We start from the raw sequence: 21461 nt of genomic DNA on the forward strand, positions 1-21461 counted from the left end.
AGTAGAGAAGAAATCAACTTAATTAATCTTACATTTATGCTTTCAACTCAATTAGTAATTAAATCAAAATTAATTCAAGCGATTTAAAGATTTCAACTAAGGAAAATAATTAATTTAAACGGATTCTGAGAACTAACGCTAGTATAATTTCTATGTTACCGAATTTAAATTTTACTTCAGCATGAAAACTTTTTTCGGGAACGGCAGCATGGGAACTGGATTTCGAAACATATGTTATAACAGTGTGAAGAGAAAAAATATAGCCTCAAATCAAGCAGACTTTTAGAATATTAATTAGCATCTAATTATTATTTTTTTAAACTTAAATTTTACGAAATGCAAAATTATATATTTTATGGCATGCCGAGATGACAGCTTTCTTATGTATCTTTTGATATAAAATCTTAAAGCTGATTACAATGCGAATTGAGAACAAAAATATCCTTCTGTAGTTAATTACTTACTGTTTGTACCTTACAGACTGTTGGCATGGTAATTCCAACATGCGTTTATTTCAGAATTTTCAATTAGTATTTAACTATACAAATAAGCGGCCGAACGGTAAAGTTGCTGAACACTGGTAGTTCGTCCGGGATTCGAATCCTAGCGAAGGGGCTGTCTGCATGAGCATTTTCGTGGTGTTCCCAATGTGTGAGGCTAGTTTCCCTTAGAAAGACCTCCACGAAGGCATCGCTCCCTATAGGTAGATAGTTCTTGGGTGCTTTACCATAATCAGATAAACGAAACCAAACTAAAGCCCTAGAAATATTTCAACTATAAATATTTCAACAATGAATCAAAATGAATTCAAATTTTCAAAACGTTCAGATTAAGATCGTAAGCATTTCAACCGAGTATTCACTCGCTGAGGCTCATTATGCAAGACATCGCAAGAAATTACAAAGCATTAGAAAATGTATATTAATGAATCTAGACTTATCTGAAGAGAAAGTTACGCCGGAAAAGTTAAAATACAGGAGCACGCGCATTTAATAAATAGCTATCTCGTAATTATAGATTTTTGCTATCCAGAAAAATCGAGAAAATACCAGAATGTTCTCGTGCATGATTAAAAAGCTTATAAATGCTGGAGCAAAACATATCAGTTCAATTGTTTACTTAGTTCTTGTTGTTGATTGTAGCGAATTCGCGGTGAGATCGGATTAACTTTCTCTGCGTTTTCTTGAACTGAGTTCTATTCAACGTTTTAGTAGTTTAAAATATAACTACTGTTAGATATTGCGATATTGTACGAATATCTCTGAGGAAATTTCAACATTTTGTTTTATAATAAGAATAAATTTTATTAACTTTTTACCGACTTGTGCATTCAATTCATTACGAATCCGTGCTTTATTAGGATTTAATTTGAAATATAGGAATTTTAATAGGAGTGTTCCCCTTTAATTATATGTATACATGTATATAGGTATTTAACTGCGTGGTAATACAATGTACAAATATTGTACTTGGGTATTACTTAATATTCTTATATTTGATAGGTAATAACTAAAATACTATGAACACATACTATGCTTACTGTATGCATAACTAAAGCAGTGCGACTTGGATTTTTCTCTTTTATAAACCTAAATTTAATTAAATTTTTAGAAACATTTCTTTAAATATGAATTTCAAATACATAAATACAACTAAATCATTTTTATATATAATTAAATATTTATTTCTAACGTATCTGAAATTAAAAGTGTTTCAGTTTCAAAGGTATTGCAGTTAAAAACAAAAATAGTAAAAAAAAATTTTTTTTAAGTCTGAAAACTTTCAGATTTTATATTATTTATATTACACCCAAAGGTACGTTTTTCAATGTTTTTTACCTTTGTTTATTAAATATCATGTTCTTCGCACACAAACCATAAAATTCAATTCAACAGCAATGTCCCAAAATAATTAAAAAAAGAGCATATCTTTAGAATTTCCGATACACAGTCTCGCGCGCTGGAGATAATTTTTTTTTGGGGGGGGGGCTTACAGTGTTGCCATTGCTTGCTTTGAAATCGTTGAGTTTGTTAATCAAAAATTCGTTAAAGTCTTACAAAATATGAAATCGATAATTAAACAAATTTCAAATTCCAAGTTAGGGCTTCCAGATGCCCATATTCGGTGGAGGATTGCGTTATTCAAAATTGGATGGCTCTAGGTACCGTCGTTTATCACAATGCGAGAAACATTCATGCAGATTCTTCATTATTTCATTTCTTTAAATATAATACAGGTCGATAATATTTGGTGGCAACAATTTAAAAAGTGAAACGAGCAGTTTCGACGCAAAAAGCCAGAACGAAATGAATAGGCCTTGTGGACTAACGCCCTTTCGGCTAATAAAATAACAGCCAGCAGATAAAGAATTCTTGAAATTCATTTCTAAGTGAATATCTTTGGCTCGAATAATCACGGCATTCACTGTCCGTTTCCTTGAAATTTTTGAGTCTTTTCAAGGGCGCGGTTTCGAATCCCAGAGAAGACATAGATCTTTGTAAATGTACAATTTCGGTGAGGTATGGAAGCCGAAAGTCCTCTCGTGTGGATTGGTGTAAGGGAAGAGGAGTGGGAGACTCCCGGGGGGGGGCTGTTCCTCAAAATTGGGAATGGAAAATAGAAGTCCAACCTCTCTTCGGAGTAGGCTCTGGCAACCATTGTTCTATATAATATGGACAAGACAAAAACAACAACATTGCAATAGAAAAAGATCGATTTATGGTCGTAAAAGAGGAGAAAAAGACTTAATATGTTGGTTCAGAGAAAACAAGGAAAGTTTTTCTAAAGGTTTTATGGTTATTATTGGATTTTCTTATAACGGAAAACTGAAAATAAAGAAAGTAGAAAAAAAAAATGTCAAAATTAATTCGGATTATTATCAGAAACATGCTTTAACACCTATTTTTAGAGAAGAAATTCCACCTCTTTATCCAAACAATCTTCACTGTGTTCAGTTCCTTTAGGATAAGGATCCCAGCCATACCTCTAAATCTACTGCTCTATTTTTTGAAAAAGTGAGAAATGAAACCGGAATCGAAACTATTCCCTTTTAGATGCGTCCAACCCAAGTCCCCTGATGTGTCCCCTATAGATTTCTGCGCGTTGGACTCGGACTCTCGAATACGAGCCGAGCGTGCTTAGCATTACACCACGAAGGCATGCTAAGAAGGCGGGAGAAATACCTTAATATACTCCCTCTTTTAAAGGGCAATCAGGGATGTTTTATGAAAAGGACTTTTGTCTTAGAAATCAAGATGTAATATGGTAGCTCAACAAGAGGAATATCAGAGTGAACATATTAGAAAATAAAATTCTAGTTTTATGTATATATCTATATATATATATTTATATAAAGAGCTTTGCAAAATCATTACAAAAGTGTGTGAACACACTCTGTAAATTATTTGTTTGATTGTTACCTTTTTTCAATTTATTTATATCGTACTTTATCACTTACGCTCGTAAATGTACAGTGCATTTACTAATATGCGCTAATAGTAAAAAACAGTCAGACAGTTCTAATGTCTAGAAACAAATATAGAATTTCAGAAACTGCCAATGATATCATTACTTATTTTGTATTAAATGAAAGTACAAAACTCCCCTTTGTCGAAATTAAGAGCAAATCAAATTCCCATAGAATTATAATTTTTGTCTTATCCATGAGATTCATGGAGCAAAAGTTGCCAGAGCCTCAAGAGGAGGTTGGACTTCTACATCCACCCCAGTTTTGACCCAGGGGGGCAAGGGTCTCCCACCTCTATCCCCTACCACCAACCCACATGAGAGGACTTTCGTTTCGTCATATATTTAGTGTGCCCTCATGTCGCGAAGACACTTTACATTTAAAAACATCCATGCCTTCTCCGGATTCGAACCCAGGCCCTTCTGTACCGCAGTAGGCTTCCTGAACTACTATACCATCTGGACGGCAGAATTGTAATTATTTGACTACATTGAAATGTATTCTTCAGGGTACTGAATATAATGATGAGAATGATTTCAAATTTAATTAGCGTTTGGAAGTGCCCCACCCTCAGACCATGTTTCGTAACTTAAATCACAAGCATTCGATTTAAATATTATTATTTCTTAGCCTTATTGTTGCATACATGTAATATTTCTGATAAAATAATTCTGCATTCATTATGTTACGTATTCGTTATGAAAATCGCGTGCTGTGGTAGCAATCCAGAAAATCGATAAAAAAGATCTATGATGCGAAGAAAAGTGGCGCTAATGTATCGAGAGATGTATTTTGGCGTTTAAGGTCAAAGACACTATTGCGTGATGCAGTCAGACGTCGTCAACAAGTTGTAAATATATTACTGATTTTTATGGGAAAAAGAAATACTCCAATACAACCGTCTTATATTTGCTCTGTCTCTAAGCTTCAGCGGATAAAACTAATGCATTCAGGACAACTAATTCTTGAAGGTAATCTGTCGCCTATTATTATTATTATTATTATTATTATTATTATTATTATTATTATTATTATTATTATTATTTTTCTAGTATGGTTCATAAATCGAAGCAAGATTTAATGAACCTGTGGAGTTCCACCCTTTTGTCTAATAGCTAAATGTGTAGGAACCTCGTGAACAGTTAAGCGAATAATCGCTTTAATTCAGGAACAGACAAGAAGTAACAGTAAACTCAAAGGTTTAATTACCCATTATTGCTCAAAATAAGAATTTAACAATCGGTTCTTTTCTCAGAGCAGAGCCTCCACTTGGGCGTGAACTCAAAGTAATCAGAAATAAAACTTAACTGAAAAGATATAGCCGAAGCTATTAAATTTCTAAGTAGTTGGCCCCTAAATATCTAATAAGCTAGCGGGGCTATCAAGGGCCTGAAATACGGCCGAGTGTAGTAATAGCTTAGAGAGAGACGTAGCCAAAAGGCGGACGCGCGCTAGTCAGAAACTCTGAGGTTCTCTCTCGAAGTCAGTGGAACTTCGACTTAATACCACTTTTATTCATTTTCATTCACCGCGATTTTAAAAACATATTCTGGTAGGAAATTGTAAGCTGAAATCAAGAAGGACAGGAAAATAGCTTTAACTAAAATTAACTGTTAGAAACTTTTAGGATAAACCTTACAAGAGAAAAAGAAAATTTTTATGTTCATATTAGATAAAAATTTAATCTTATTTAATAAATAGGAACAGAAAGACAAGTCAGACAAATGTCTTGTTTTGCACCCGCTAGGTCTTTTTGCTTGCAGAGCGAAAAATCAAGTTCAGGGGCGATTGAAAAGTATACAGAGTGTATCAGTACAGGTATAGGTAAAAGCTAGGCCAGCACCTCCGTAGTACCACAGGTAATTGAGGTACTGCTGAACCTAGCTAACTTTTAAGCTTTCCACCCCAGTTTTGAGGGAGGTGGTTCGAGGATCTCCCGCCATCAACCTCCTTTACCGTCAATCCCTTGAGAGGACCTTCAGTGAGCGGTGACAAACTTCCAGGAGAGATAGAGTATACCTAGACGATGGGAAATCACATAGGAATTGCATGGTCGGAAATGCTTTCCTGGCACTTTAGTTACAACACAAAAGTCAAAAAAGAAAGGACACAAACGGGGTGAAAAAACGTGTTTATTATTCGGAGCACAACAAAGCAAAGAAAACACAACATAAAGAGACAACAATCATCATAAAAGAAGGTGTTCGAAATTACGAACCGGACCGTGATGCAGGAACCGTGCGTCATGCATCTTTCCATGCGATCTTTCATGCGCCAGAGAAGTGAGGCCTGCATCACGGTTCAGGTTTTTGTCTTTTGTGTCGTAATTACCGCTCCAGGATAGCGTTTCTGAACATGCATTGCTATGTGATTTTCCATCGTATGAGGTGTATTCTATTTCTCCTGAAAGTTTGTCACCGCTGTATTGATACACCCTGTATAGACAAAGGGCAATTAGTACTTTTCTGTTATCGCGACCGGATTCAGATATGTATGTGTGTTTGCTTACACATACATGTAATCTTTGAAAATTTTTAGAAAAGAAAATTATCGATGGCGATGCATTTTTTAAATGTTGAAACTTGATGAGTCGGTGCATTTACGATTTTAACAGTGATAAATGTCAAATGGTCTAAAAAAAACGAGCGATTACCAAAATTCACAAAAATTTTTAAAATAAGGGTACTGTTCTGTTATCGCAACCGGATTTAGAAATGTATGAACGTATTAACATGTGTTTGTATGTTTTTTATGTGCATAAATTTGTGTATATGTGTATATGTATGTGGGATGAGGTTAGGATCAAAATAGAGGAAGGCAGTGGCATTTTAAAGATATTTAATAATGAAAGAATAAACATTATTAGGGTATGTACAGAGTGAAAGGAAGTAAAATAAAAAGTTCTATTCATCATGAAATGGAATTACATCACCAAGCAACATTGTCGAGCGGAATAGTGCAACTCAATCCATCGCCACATCAAAACCTCATGTGAATGGAATTCTTCCCATTTCCTCACACAACTTGAAGTATCTCACTACTGTAGCTGTTCCAGATTTAGGAAAAGGCGGATGAGTTGTAGGAGCGAATGTCCACATGTATACATATACATAAATTTGTACTTACATATATACATGCATATATGAGCAAATACATACATGCATACACGCATACATTTCTGAACCCGGTGTTGTTATAGAACAGTACCAAAATAAGTTACGATTTTCATGCGAGTTTCATTGAAAAGATTTTTAAATTGTGAAAATAGTAAAATTTTGATATGCTTAATCTGTTCGTTAAACTGAGATAGGTGGGAAAAACCGTTTAAATATTAATTGAGAAAAAAAGATCGGAATAAAATTTTGGAAAAATCATTTCACCAACATTGCATCGTCATCGATAAACAGTATGTGTACAAAATTTGAACTCTATAGATCACCAGGAAATCAATTAAAATCGATGACAAAATTCCAATGACAGTGAAACTCTATGCATGAACTAATTTAAAAGCTTAAATTTCAATGCTTATTACTTCTTTTACCTTACATTTTGCGTGACAGTCGCAGTTAAATTTCCTGTTGTAGTCAGAAAAAAAATAACCGTCTTAACGTTTTCAAAGCTGTTGAATTCTTTTTTGTTTCACCTGGTTTGATGATTGACTGTTTTAGCTGAAGATGCAAAAATGAATTCAAATGAAGTCATTATTAAACAACAAAAAAATTTCAAAACATATTTTATGTAACACAAACCATAGTATTCTGTTTTGAATCTGTATGCATATAACCTTCAAGTTTTAACGACGATCACGAAATGCAGTCAAATGCAAATTCCGGTTTATTTATCTTTACCTTAAACTTCAGTGTTAAAATTTGAATTGAATAGTTCAAAGTTTCTTATCCTAATGAATCCAAAGCAGCTTGAAAAATCTTCAGCCGTTACCAAAATGCAACAGGCATATTGGGAAGCAAGGCAAGCTGTTGGCAAATCTTTTGGTGAGCAGATAGACGGTTGTATTATATCCAGCGATTCTAACCTTGACTCGAAGATTCAACTTCTACAAGCAGCAGATAATTCCTTTAATAGTTTAATGGGAGTTTTAGTTAGATATGGTAATGCCCTACAGACGCTAATGGACCAGGAGGACAATTTAGGTTTGGCTTTGGTGAAATATGGGCTTGAAGATAAAACCTCTGCTGGACACCTGCTATCTGACTGTGGCAAAATTTTTAGTCGCAATGCACATCAGAAAGCCCCTTTGAGGACAGCACTCATAAAAATCCATCATGAAGTTCAAATATTTCAATTCAAAGCCACCGTAGATGTGCTTCAGACAGTCGCAAAAATGGAAAAATTCCGAAAATCCTACAGATCTGGTTTAATGTGGATGAAAAATGAATCAGAAGGGTTAGATCCCGACATGAAGAGAAAGATGAAAAATTTTCGCAGAGTTCAAGCACACATTAAGAAGTTAAAAGTGCAGTTTGATGGGAAAAAGTTAGAATGTATGCAAAAAATTGATCTTTTTCTGTTGTCCAGATGTAATTTGTTCTCTCAAACTTTACTACCGTACAGAAAGCTGTTTTGTAAGATAAGTAAACATGTTGCCTCGTTGACAGATGCCGTCATCCAAGATATTCCTTTTTATTTATCCTATAAATTCGAAACATTGAAGGAGCTCAATCTGTATTCTAAAATGTCACACGCTTCCTTGCAATCTCAGCTTCTGAATCAAAAGCATAAAAAATTATCCAAAGCAGTCAGTAAAATGAAACGCTCAGGTTGTAAGAGTAAAGTTAACTATAATTCGTCTGAAAAGAGTGGCTTGTCGATTATTGAAAGCAATTCCCAAGAAAAGCTAAGTATCTGTAACAAATGTCCAGTTACATCAAATTTAAAAGAAGATGGCAATAGGAATTCTGCATTCAGTGTTCAGCAAGCTACCATATTAGCCCAGCACCAGGATACAAATAAATGCAGCGACAATTTATTGATTAATCTGGATGACGAAACTTCCAGTCATTCTTTTCTGAATCTTTCAGCACGAGAAAGCGAAAAGAAGACTGGGAAATACAGTGACGATTTACAATCGATTATTATTGGAGACAGTTACTTTTCCCATAATAACCTGAAGAAAAATACATTAGATTTAGAACATGAGTTCAAAAATTGTGAAGAACTGATAAATTCCGCTTTTAAGGAAGAACAGAACGATAGTTCGAAATTAAAATTTTGGCCCCTAATGGAGAGTGTCAGAACATCGGGTGGGGAATCCTCTGAAATTAGTGCAGAACGACAAACAGTTCCAGGCAAAAATATTCAGACAGACTGCTTAAATTCGTCCTGTTCGAAGTGGACTGATATCTTAATTCAGTTCGATCCGTTCAACACTGTAAAACTGGACACTAACGTAGTTCAAGAAGAATGCTAGAAATTTCATTTTAAAATAATAAATTAAGCTTTAATCAAGTGGTATTTGTATTTAAAACTTTTAAGTGTAATTTCTCGAAACACTTGCATAATATAAGTGCCTTTTCCATGAATCTACTGCTTTACATGGTAATAATGCAAAACACTGAATACCTTTCTCGAAAAGAACCTGTGTTATTATATACAAATCTGAGCAAAATAAATTATGTTTTAGCTATGACATTTAAGAAAACTGTTAATATCATTAAAAGTATGTATAAGAAAAGTTTAAAATAACAGAATGTGACTTTAATAAGGTTACTAGCTGACGTTATGAAAACATGCAGATTACAGTTTGTGTATAGACTTATATACTTCATATTTAAATTTTTCATAAAAGTTTATGATGATTTTGATACGCTCATGACCTAAAATTATGTTATATTAAAAGGGTTAAAAAGCCTTTCAACCATAATTCAAGATAACTTTGCCTGAAATATGTTCAGAGTTTAATTCTCATTAAAAATTTCTGTCACTTCTTTTCACTTTTATATTCGTGTCAGAATTTAAATTTAAAATGATTTTGTCCAGTTATAAATTTTGCTTATTGAAAGTAAGACATTCTTCATATGAGTTAGGTTTTTTTTCTTTAAGAGAATCGTCTGAATAGTAAAAGTTAAATTTAACGAGTTTAAATACAAATAGCCACGTCTGTTGGATACTTATATTATCCAACAGACGATTATAAAAGTTTCCGATGAATTTTAAAGTAGAAAAATTAAATGTATAATATTCTGGTTATATTTTTATAAAAATGTTCCAATTTCCTCTTGAATTGAAACTGGGCTTCGAACTTAAATATCCATACTTTTTTTTAAAAAAAACACGGAAAACGAATAATGCAAAAGTTACGTATAAAATTTCATTATTTTAATGGCAACATTCAAACAATATTTTTGAACTAACGAATTGACTAAAGTGATTAGTAGTAAAAGAACTAATGCAAATCAAAATTAGCTAAGTCTTTTTAAATTAATTTTTCTTTTAAGAAAACAGGAAATTTAGTTAAGCGGAGTGGTATTTTGTAAACAGTGTAATTTTCCTGTAAATTTCGTATTTGTTTGATTCAGTATTGTAACAGACTATGCGTTTTTAAAAGAGTAACTGGGTTTATAGTCATCCTTTTCATTTCTCCTCTGGATTGGTTAAAGCATGTAGTGGCGAACTGTATGATTTATTCAGTATAAGAATTCATTTCTTTTGAGCAAAAAAGCATGCAGTCATCTAGACTTGTATTCAAAGAAGTGGTGATACTCGTTTAAAATGCCTGCTTCTTTGAAATATCAGATGAGAAAGACTTAAGAAAGTAAGCTATTTCAAATTTTCTTCAACTTATGTTAGTTATTTAGTAAAATTCTAGTATACGGCACGGCTTTGGCTGAATTTTGAAAAATGTCACCAACACCAAAAAGACGCGTTCGAACCCATCCGATGTATCAAAAGTAGCCAAAAGTCGCCAAATCCCGTGTGTACTGTATACTAAGATCAGACCCTAGTTTGATATATAAAAATCATTCATTTTGCTTACTTCACAAAGAGTGATTTTTCAAATAAGTTTATAGATTTTGCAGGTTTATATTTCCTCTCCCAATGTCTTTCATTTTATTTGTTCGCTATAAGAAAGAGTACTTCCTTATTACAGCGGCCCAACCTTAGCTTTACGTCAAGATCACAGCTGTAAATTCACCAAACTCGTGAAGTGCGAATATAAAAATAAACGACATAATATATAATAATAACAATTATACTCATATGTAAAGAATATTTGGTAAAATCCTAATATAGGGTACGGAGTCTTGGCGAGATCTTGAAAATTGTCGCCAACACCAAAATGATGCGTTTAAACCCATACGATATGTCACCAGTTACCAAATCTCATGGGTACCGTATGCTAAGATCGAATATTTTGAATAATCGTTATGACAAAGCCCTATTTCCGAAACTGTTTTCAATTATTCATAAAAAATATCATTTTTTCGGAAGTATTTTCTCCGTATAAATTCCGAAAGATATAATTTGAGGTGATGTCAAGCCATGCCCTAGTGTTTTTTATTACGCCACTTGGCTAAACCCCACATTCTTTCCATATTTTGAGTGTGAACACCTGTTGTTGCGTCTACGAAACTGTCAGCGCTTAATTTTTAAAATTAGAAATGCCGGGCACTATGGAAAGCCGTCTGGGAACAGGAACAAAAATAAATAAATAATAAATTAATTCGTAGTTAAAATAAGTATAATATATATAATAAGTATAAAATTCAATAAAAAGTAGTAAAATATAATAATAATAAAAGTAAGCTAATTTAATAATAAAAATAAGCTCTAAATAAAAATTTAATAAGTTATTCAATTTATGATAAATTGTATCTCGTATACATCGGGTTCACTCAAAAAGTAAAAAATAGCTTAGCGAGGCTCCAGCTGAATTTAAGCCCTGAATATAAATTAAAATGTACTATTTCAATACAAGGTAGAAACAAAGAATTATTTCCCTAGCATACCAACGAAACAAAGCTTCATTAATGAAAATATGGAGAATGCTAGAAACAGTGTGAGAATACGGAAGGTAATTTTAATGCAGATGTATAGCTATGAAAACAGAGAAGAGACCATCATATTTTGACTGCAGTCCCTTGTCGATATAATTCTAGCATCCAAGCAGGATGTGCCAGACAAAAAAAAAAAAAAAAAAAAAAAAAAAAAAAAAAAATTCTTTGAATACGAGAGTTTTACAAGCTGAGAATAAACAGAAAGTTCTATGCAAGTGACATTTTTTGTCCCCCTTGTTTCGTTATATCGTTTCAAAAAATCTTCAGGTGCTTTTTTCCATGGAAAGTTGTTAGCATTGACCGCGTGCGACCAGAGTGATCACTCCTGTTACATTCGGGAACGGGAACATTTCTGGAACATATAATTTGGGAAAATTTACGCGCTGTCTTAACTTTTTGGAGAATAAATTTGTGACATGTGGCTGGGGTTTTTTTCTTTCTTTAAAAGTCTCAAACTCCGTCAAAAGGTTTATTTCCCAGGGAATTTAGGAGTTAGAATCGATATTAAAATAATTTCGAAATCAAAAGAATTTTCTACTGAAATTGCGGTTCGATTACACAAAAGACGTGCCGAAGCTCTTCTATTTAGGGCTCCGATGCACTCTGTCACAATTCATCTCAGAAACTGAGAAATATCAAATCCGGGCTTCGGTGGGCTCCGGCGTAATTTAAACTCTGCTTACGATTCACAGTAAAAGTGACTGCAACCAACTTCTTCAAGTTGCTCCGTTTTATACCCCTTTCGGTAGTCTGAACCATCTTGCACATGTTAAATAGTTACGGAATCAATTTCCAACAAGGAGGTCCTTCTTTTTTCAATTTTTAACACTGCAGCTCCAAACGGTTTTGTCGTAACATATAGTTTCATGTTACGGCCATTTTCGCATAATCGCTTGTCAGGTAAAAGACCTCCTTTTGGGGAAAAAATAAAGGTACTTTTAAGAAACCAATGCTTTCAGGTTTTAAAAAGAAAAGTGTAAATTCGAAAATCGGTACTATTCCGTTACAGCGGAGTTAGTTAAAAATGTGCTTTTTTTTTTTTTTTTTTTCCTTCCCTCCCACCAATTATTGCCAAGTATAAAATTATGAAATAATAATAGAGCTCAAAAGACGAAAAAAAATAGTCCTGTAAAAAATAAACTTTTTTTTAATTTCTTATTTCCTAAAGAAAGTAAATTTTTCTTTTTAATTTTTTAATCCACAATAGTCTACAAAACAAAACGAAATTCAATCTAAACAGGTGGTATAAAATTACAAATAGTATTCAATATTGGAAAAAAAAAATCAGTTTTTGAATATAATCGACGCCCCATAAAATCTAATATTGATTCTAAATGGTCGCGAGTAGTGCCCAGCTGACGTTTAGCACTGCCCCACAGTTTGGATATGGCATTCATTTTCGGGGTCTACAACATTACAACTGTGATTCATAGTAAAATGTTCATACTCAGCATTTTTTAATTCTTCTTTCTTATATCCTTTTCAGCAGTATGAAAATATAATGCTGCCGTCCGTGATATTTTTCTGAATAGCAGTCATCAGTGTTGTAACACAACGATCGAGATTGGCGAGCAGCAAATATTCTTTACTTTCTAGGCATAAATTCCCGAATACCCATTGTCCCTAAAGACCACGTCCAACGTTGTTTTTTCCTTTTTGTGGAAAGACTTTAAGGTAGCTATTCCAATCTATTATCGTATTATGGCTGATCAGTTGTTGTTGCTTATGCTCACTTGTCTGACGTAGTCAGCCCAAGCCCACGAAATTCCTCGTGGCAAGGACCGCTATATTACGCATGTAGTTGGCAACAGCCTTGAGCACCTAATAGGTGACAGTGCTATTTTTTTCTATTTATTACGTGCTCCGCCCTTAGGCACTACACGGAAACGGAGGGGACAGTGCTATTTGGCTCAGTTTCGCTGCCCAATTTTGATGGAGAGCAATCCCTGGAGGACGGGTCCGAGGGTCTCCCACCCTTTTCCCATTCCTCCAAACCACACGCGACTTTCACCAAACCAAAAACTTTCAGCTCCCCGCATATTTAGAATGCCGCAATGCCGCACCGATACTATACATTTACAAACATCCATGCCTTCTCCGGGATTCGAGCTCGGGGCTTTCGGCCCGGCAGTCCGCGACTCTAACCACTATACCAGTTGGGCAGTGCGGCTGATTTCTAATTAAAGTGTGCAAAAATCAGTTGATGTCAATTCAACCCTTTTTTATTTTACAGCAAGAACGTACGTAACAACGTCATATAGGAGCTTTGTTTGAGTTAAAAGCTAATTTCATCGGATGATTTTGAGAACAAAGTCTATTATTATGAATTGTTCCTTTCTCCTGAAAGACTCTTATGACAGTCTTTTCGTCGTTAAGTAATTTCTAAATTGTGTAATCCATCGTACTAAAAACAAATGGCGAAGTATGGCAAAAAAAAAATAACGAGTGACGATAATTCAAACGTTAAATTCTCGAGCCACGATATTTGGCGTGTTGTTGTAGAATTGTTTTCCTCTCATTTTTTCTTCATTTTTAACTGACGCCGCTCTAACGGAATAGTACCCGAAAATCTTTTCAAAATGAAACACAATGCTAATATAAAAACAACTGGCAAAAGAAAATATAAAACGATGCTAATATTGTACGATATGCCACACGTGGAGCCGATGTAACACGATCTACAAGTCGGTGACACATCTCGGCTGATCAGAGATTCATTATCGGGGGTGGCTATAATAAGAAAGTACTTAATGAAGCGTCTCTAGCTATCTAACAGATTTTTCTAAATTGAACTGCGTTATGCTATAAAATTTAATTTAGTTAGATAAAATCTATTTCTAAAATGTTACAAGATTAACATAAAAGAGCTCGAAACAATTCCCTCAAGAAATTTCCTCGTCTCCTGAAAGCAGCAACCCCCGTTCAGTAAATAAATAATTACAAAATGCTGCATCAGTTTCTTAGAAGCATCTATGCAAATTATGAAAATGATGAATATTGTTTGTTATCATTTTTAGAGAGCAGCCAGGGAGTTTATTCGAGTTTATTCAGAGATCGATAGTTTATTCCTTCACTATTTTTCATGAAGCAATTAACTCCAGATACAGTTACTATCAGGCATTATCAATAAAAATAAATTATAATTAGATTTTGAGGACCAAATAGAACTTAAATGAATTCTATGCCAAAAGATGGCGGAAGTTCAACGAGGAAGTTAAAAAATAGAAAATCTGATTTTTCCGAGGAAGTTAAAAAATAGAAAATCTGATTTTTCATTTTTTTATTAATAAAATATTTTAATTGCTGAGGATAAATGTAAAACACCACGGATTAAAACAAGTGGGGAAATCATTAAAAGTACCAAACTGAATGTAGTTAGAGTTATCACATATTTTTAAACAACATAAAATTGAGAAAACCGTAATATCTGAATTAGTAATCTGTCCAGTTCCGACATTCTAAGATTAAACATCTTAGAGTGAAAATTTCGATGATGAATCAAAGTTGAAGTATTTCAAGCAATTAAAATTAAGTCTAATTTTCGTAGTATATATTTTTATACCTAGTGTACCTAGTATATGTGCGGTTTCCTAAATCATTATCATATGACTATCCATGCTCAAGTATATAAACTAGCAGAAAAGAAAACTTCACTGCTAGGTCACTTCGTTCACTGATATGTAACGTGTATACGAGCCAGTTTCCCTTAGAGAATCGGCCGAGGGATAAACTCGCTGAACACTGGTAGTTCAGTCCGAGGTTCGAATCTTGCAAACGGGCTGGATGCATGGGCGTTTTTGTGGTTTTCCCCATGTGTAACCTGTATAAGAGCCAGTTTCCCTTAGAAAGTCCTCCACGATGAAATCTCTTCCCTTAGCAGATAGTCCTCGAGGCTTTGCCGTCATCTCATAAAACCAAACCAAGAATCTCCACGAAGATCTTAGAAAATTCTCCACGAAGGCATCCTTCCCCTCATCAGATAGCTGTCGTGTGCTTTGCCGTAGTCAAATAAACCAAACCAAACCAAACTCTTTCGTTCACTAATGCTTTATGAGAGAGCAGCTTTCATTAAATATCCCATGAATTGAGCTGATTTGCTTTAAAATGTCAGCTTATATTAATAAGAATTAAAATTGTTTAACTGATCAGTCTACATATCCAAGTGTTCTCAGTAACCGATGAATGAGTTTTGACGGCATTTCAAAATTGTTTCCATTCTTATTCCGAACCGCCTTCGTATAGCCTTTTATAAACAGATGTGGACCTTTAACTCCCGTTGTTTAAAAGCCAAAGATTTTTTAAAACTAAAACTCAATCGATCCAAATTTTAGACTTTCGAAGTGATATTAAAAATTCTTGCCGACGTGATTTTTTTTAATCCTTAAAAGAAGAAAGTCCAGGGAAAAACTGGAACATATGGTAACTCTGATACAATTTCGTGCCTTTCATTTTAACACCTAATGTAGTTTTTCATTTCTCTCAATAATTTTGATTAAACCCGGGCTAATAATATCACTATTAATTTCATCGCGCAAAGTAAAAGTAGCATCTCAAAATAATAGCTAAGGATCCTTCCCTTTATTAAAACGGCCACTGCGGTTAGTCACCAAAACTGTTGAACTCTGTTGCCAATTCGTAAAGCTCAAATTTTAGAGACCAGTATTGTGAATTGTTTAATAAGAAATAATCTAGCGAAAATTTGAAATACTTGAAATTATAAAAAACAACTAGTTACCTGTAATAAAAATAGTATTGTTGCATATTATTCAACTTGTTCAGTAATGAGCGACATGATAAGAGACGTTTTCTCCAGTGATGTTTTGCGTTAAAATCGTCGATAATCTAAATATATAAAGAAGTTGTAGTATGTCTGTTTGTGTGTTTGTTCGCGATTGACTCAATCACTACTATAGCTATTGTCACCAAACTTTCTACAATTCTTTTATGTGTTCTGGGAAAAATTGACGTTCAAAACTCTGAAAACGCTAATTTTCGTACTCGTTTTTCCGAGTGCAACAGTCTCGCGCGTTGGAAATAAAAATGCTTTATTTCGAAAAGTGTTGCTACTGCTCGCTTTCAAATCGTAGAGTTTGTTAATCAAAATATTGTAAGGTTTATAAAATCTATATATAAAGAAGAATGCCTGTTCACCTCTTTGTGAAAGGGGTTGGAAATCAAACTCTATACAATAAATGTCATAAATATTTTACTTGCTCTAACGTACAAACTGCAAATACAACATAATATTACATCTTTAGAACACAGTTAAAATAAAAATAACCGCGTGCTGCCACATATCAGAAACAAAATCATAGAAAACTTCATTCATTAAAAAGTATAAATAAATTTATATTTTTATTATTTGTAACTTTTTACGTATAACAGGAGCGCCCCCTTTCGGCAAGCAGTATGTCATAACAATGGCTGTTTGTGTTTTTTTTTTTTTTTTTTTTTTTTTTTGTTGTTGTTGTTTGCGTTATTGATTTCTGATTCAATTAATATCAATTTTTTGTCACATTTAATCGACTAAAATTGAATATACGTGAAATAATGTATGGAACTTGAGTTTTTACGACTATCTGATTAGAAAGACGAAAATCATTAAAAACTGTGTGCCATTGTTGCTAATATAACGAGAGAGAATCAGTTTATTTTTCTATCGAAGTATATATTGAAGTGGTTTCCATATCGCATCAGACTGAAAAATGTATGACTATGAATCGTATTTTTTGCATCGTTATTAGAGAAGGATTACAGCGGTATCGTTCTCTCCGTTGTTAGATACGTTACTCTCAATTTAACTTAAGTGGCATCGGGTACTTCCGCTAGTAATAAATAATCTAGCGAAGATTTGAAATGCTTGAAATCGTAAAAAACACATGTAGTTACCCGTAATAAAAATTGTGTTGTTTCATATCATTCAATTAGTTCAGTAATGAGCGACATGATAAGAGAAGATTTCTCCAGTAATTTTGAGTTAAACTCGGCGGTAATTCGAAATAAAAGCAGACGATATTTGTACAGAAAGCGGTTTTGTCCCCCCCACTCGTTATTCATTGTATGTTATTATTTTCACTCTGTTAGTTACCGCAATTTACTTTCTTTCTTCTGTAATCGTTTATGTGACTCATTCATAACTACGCAAGATATTTTAAGGAAATTTAAACAAATCGTTTTCCATCACAGAACAAAGAGGAAGTGAAATTCAATTTTTCTTGACGCCTGCCGCTTTATACGCTCTGTTCTAAGGTTTGCGGGCGAGATCTTGATGCCACAAATTGTCCAGTTGTTTTGTTGACGTGCTTGATCACCTCTGAAAGTTTCGTGGTATCGTCGTAAAGCCCGATAGCTTTCCTTGTTAGATTGACTGCAAGGTATAGCAGCATCCAGGGAGCACCAAATTGATATTACGAAATTTTAGGATGCAATGTTTTGCATTCTTGGCACACACAAGGGGCGTAAAACCCTCAGTTGCTCTCGGGCGCTGAAAATCCTAGCTACGGCTCTGGTTGCAACAGTGGTATTTATAGACTTCCATGTCTCTGCTTAAATTCTGGATCGGCGAGCTCTCGATGCGAAATCTCGCAATACAGGAGGACTACATAAACAAGCATGAAACGGAAAGTCACACGACAGAAAAATTATTAGAAAAAATACAGAACAGAAAGTGGAAAGAGCCAGATTAAAATGAGGAATTAAAAGGACTATTGCTTAATTAAAATTAGTAGTTTTCTTTGATATTTTATATCTTTCATACATATATAAACATCATAATTAATGAAGCATGAGATAAATGTGCTTTAGCTCAAATAAATGTTAACAATTTTTGTATAGAAAAGTGCAAACTAAATGTATATCATCTCCAACCTATCGATAAAATGTCGTACTTTTATAATGTCGTACAGTTATAAAAGAGAGTTATAGCGTGAGTAGTAGCAATAAGCGTACTGACGCTCATGGCCAGGCGTAGTATAATCTCAAAAGAGGTAAAGAAGTGTATTGCGCACATCGAAATCGAGGTGTATTCCAGACAAGTATGACATAGCAAACACAACTTTTCGCGTCCATATACAGGACGTACATCAAGTTGGACGTATTTCAGAGCTGGCGTATGCCAAGATATGCGTTATACGTATACGACTGTATAACTTTTCTTATTTGCAACATATTTCTGAAGATTTTATTGCGCTTTCTACCACTTTAAAAAAATAATGAAGAAGAGTAGTTTTTCCATCGACTCCATGCTCTTTTGGTTGCCTTTACAGTGACGTTTTTATGATTTTATTTGCTCCCAAATTTTTCTTGGCCCCCTTTTTCCCCCCTGTATATTTTCCCAGCAATAATGATCTTTTAATGTTATATAGGAAAGAGATCTGAGACATCTACTACCGTTACCAACAGAAAAAAAAAGGAGCAAATATTATTTTTCGATGATGTATGGCAAATAATTGTTTTATTTAAATTAATGTATTCTGACTCTTGATTTAGAGCTTTGTGTATGGGTAACATCAAATATTTATAGATGATATTATTTGCTCGGAATAATGGTAGTTTAGAAAATTAACTTAGTAGGTAGGTCAAATACTTTTTCGTATGTACTTATCACAAAAAAAGTAGGTCTTGGTTTTTTTACTTCGACTTGAATGCTTAAAGATGTTCGTAGCTTATGTCTGTAATTTTCACTACTAATTGACGGTATTAAGTGATTTTTCTTGGTTACAGTGTAACGAGATAGATATTATTATTCGTATAATTATTACTAATAATCATAATTTATTATAACTTTAGCTACCATACATTTTATTATCATATTTACTGCTACTAAATGTATACTTTTATAATTTCCCACGTGCAAATGGCATTTGCAGTATATTTTTGGAGTTTTTAGAGATCGGAATTAAGTAAAAGTCTCACATTTAATAGTGTACGGTTAAAGCAAAAGAAGTTTTATTTGATCACAGTTAGAAACTTTGTTTTGAATGCAATAATTATAATATGTGTTATAATCAGATGATATCTGCAATTTCTCCACATTTTGGGAATTAATGGTATATGGAGACGTTATAAGCGTTTGAGTGTCTTACAGAAAAATAACATTTCTCATTTTTTAATCTACTCAGCAATTTCAACACCATAATTAATATATGTATTGATCGAGCGATGAACGAACAAAAATTTAATTTGCAACATGCTTATGATAAGAAAACTGTTATCCTCTACCAATTAAGAAAATATGGGCATGAAAGATAGAATTGAAAAATATAAGAAAAAATAGTGATATTAGGAACTTAGTGAACTTCGTGAGACGCTGAGATGGTTCCAGGACAATTCCTAGGCCATTGGCTGCTCGCGTACTTTCCTGGGATTGCCACCTCCAAATAAAAAAAAAAATAAAAAAAAAAAAATTCCAATGATTAATAAAATTTTTATTTCATACTCACTAAATGTTTGCATATGACAAATTGTATTAAAAGTACTTACATATGACAAATACTTACAATGAATTTAAAATATTTAACCGTGGCTTCGTGAGAATCAGGCCGCCCCTGATTTTCGCTGCCCGCGTACTTTTACGCGCTGCATCATCGCTAGGAACGGTCTTGGATGGCTCCCTTTATTTCAAAGAGTCAAACATATTCTACTCCATTAATTGGAAGTACTTCATTCTGTTTCATAGAACGCCAGTCAAAAATTTTGCACGTAACATCCAAATGTAGTAACTACTTTATTTCACCCCTCTCGAGTAGCTATGCAATGACATCACAGCCAATAAACGGGTTTCTTACTTGAATATGGCAAAGCACATAAGAGAGATCTGGCTGAGGGGATGTATGCATTCGTATATGACTTTCTCAGGGAAAAGGCCGTATTGCACCTAACAAATGGAGAAAACCACGAAATTCAAAATGCAACCAGGCCTTTCGCCTGAGTTCGAACTATCAGTATTCAGAAGTCTAGCTCGGCCATTTGTAGATCCCTATTAACCAGGAAAAATGAACATCGATTCGATAATCCCCCTAAATTTTCAACTTTTTTAGGGAAGGGGGAGAATCATTGGGGATTACTGACATGATGTTGGCAGTTGCGAATGACGACCATTCATGATTAAGTTCTTCCAGGCAGTGCAGGTTTATCCATTGGGCGCTTGGAGCGGGCGTCCAGTGGCGCCCCGATAAGCTGGACCCAACCATTTTTTTATGAGAATATTGTTTTGTTTTTTATTTTGATATGTATTTTTACAATAAAATTAAACCTTAAAACTTTGCTTTATTTGTTAGCGAATCCAAAAGCCCCTCTTTGGTTCCAAGGGGGTCCGTAAGATGTTCTGCGCCGAGGATCCGAAATGAGCTTAAACCGGCACTGCTTTCAGGACAAAGTTATCATCCATATTCAAAGCCTTTGTTTCGCAAAATGAGATTGTATTTTACTACTACTTAAACGCCAAAATGGCGCACAGCGAGAAGAAATGTTTACACAGCGAAAGCTGGTTTAAAGTTTTCGTGCATTCCTTTTCTGACAGCTTGTTTGCCTGGTTGAATTACGAGTAAGTCAACCAGGCATTGGTAATCCCGAAGGATTATAATATCAGACCCTTCGGAGCCCATCGACTCAAAAACCACAACTTCGTAATCTAATCTTGCTGATCTCTGAACAAGAAATACTTCTTTTAGGCTATAAATATTTTGCTTCCTTTCGTTTATTCTCGTTCTGCATCTTGTGTTTGTATTGCATAGTATGTTCCTGTACGTAGATGTAAATTTGCATCGGTATTGCTTTATTTAGTTTGTTTTGGTTGTAGTTTTCATTTGTTTGCGGTACAGTGAGGATTTTGGTATTGTGTTCAACTTAAGTTACATTTCCCATCGCATGTTTCACATGGCCAGCGTGATCTTTAATTAGCATTCAATTCATACAACAGAATATGCTCGACGAACAGTGATCTCCTCTTTACCTGCTACCGCCTGGTTTTCCCCGAGGGA

At 34.1% G+C, this 21461-nt stretch overlaps 1 protein-coding gene across 4 annotated transcripts in view; it reads left to right on the forward strand.

Annotated features, from left to right (window-relative positions):
• LOC118185996 (5'-3' exonuclease PLD3-like) overlaps nucleotides 1-21461 on the forward strand; it is a 231314-nt gene that overhangs the window by 117934 nt on the left and 91919 nt on the right. The window lies entirely within an intron of this gene.

Source organism: Stegodyphus dumicola, chromosome 9 (genome assembly GCF_044657685.1).
Source record: "Stegodyphus dumicola isolate Sdum_Otavi_A_Nest chromosome 9, ASM4465768v1".
Classification (NCBI taxonomy): Eukaryota; Metazoa; Arthropoda; class Arachnida; order Araneae; family Eresidae; genus Stegodyphus; species Stegodyphus dumicola.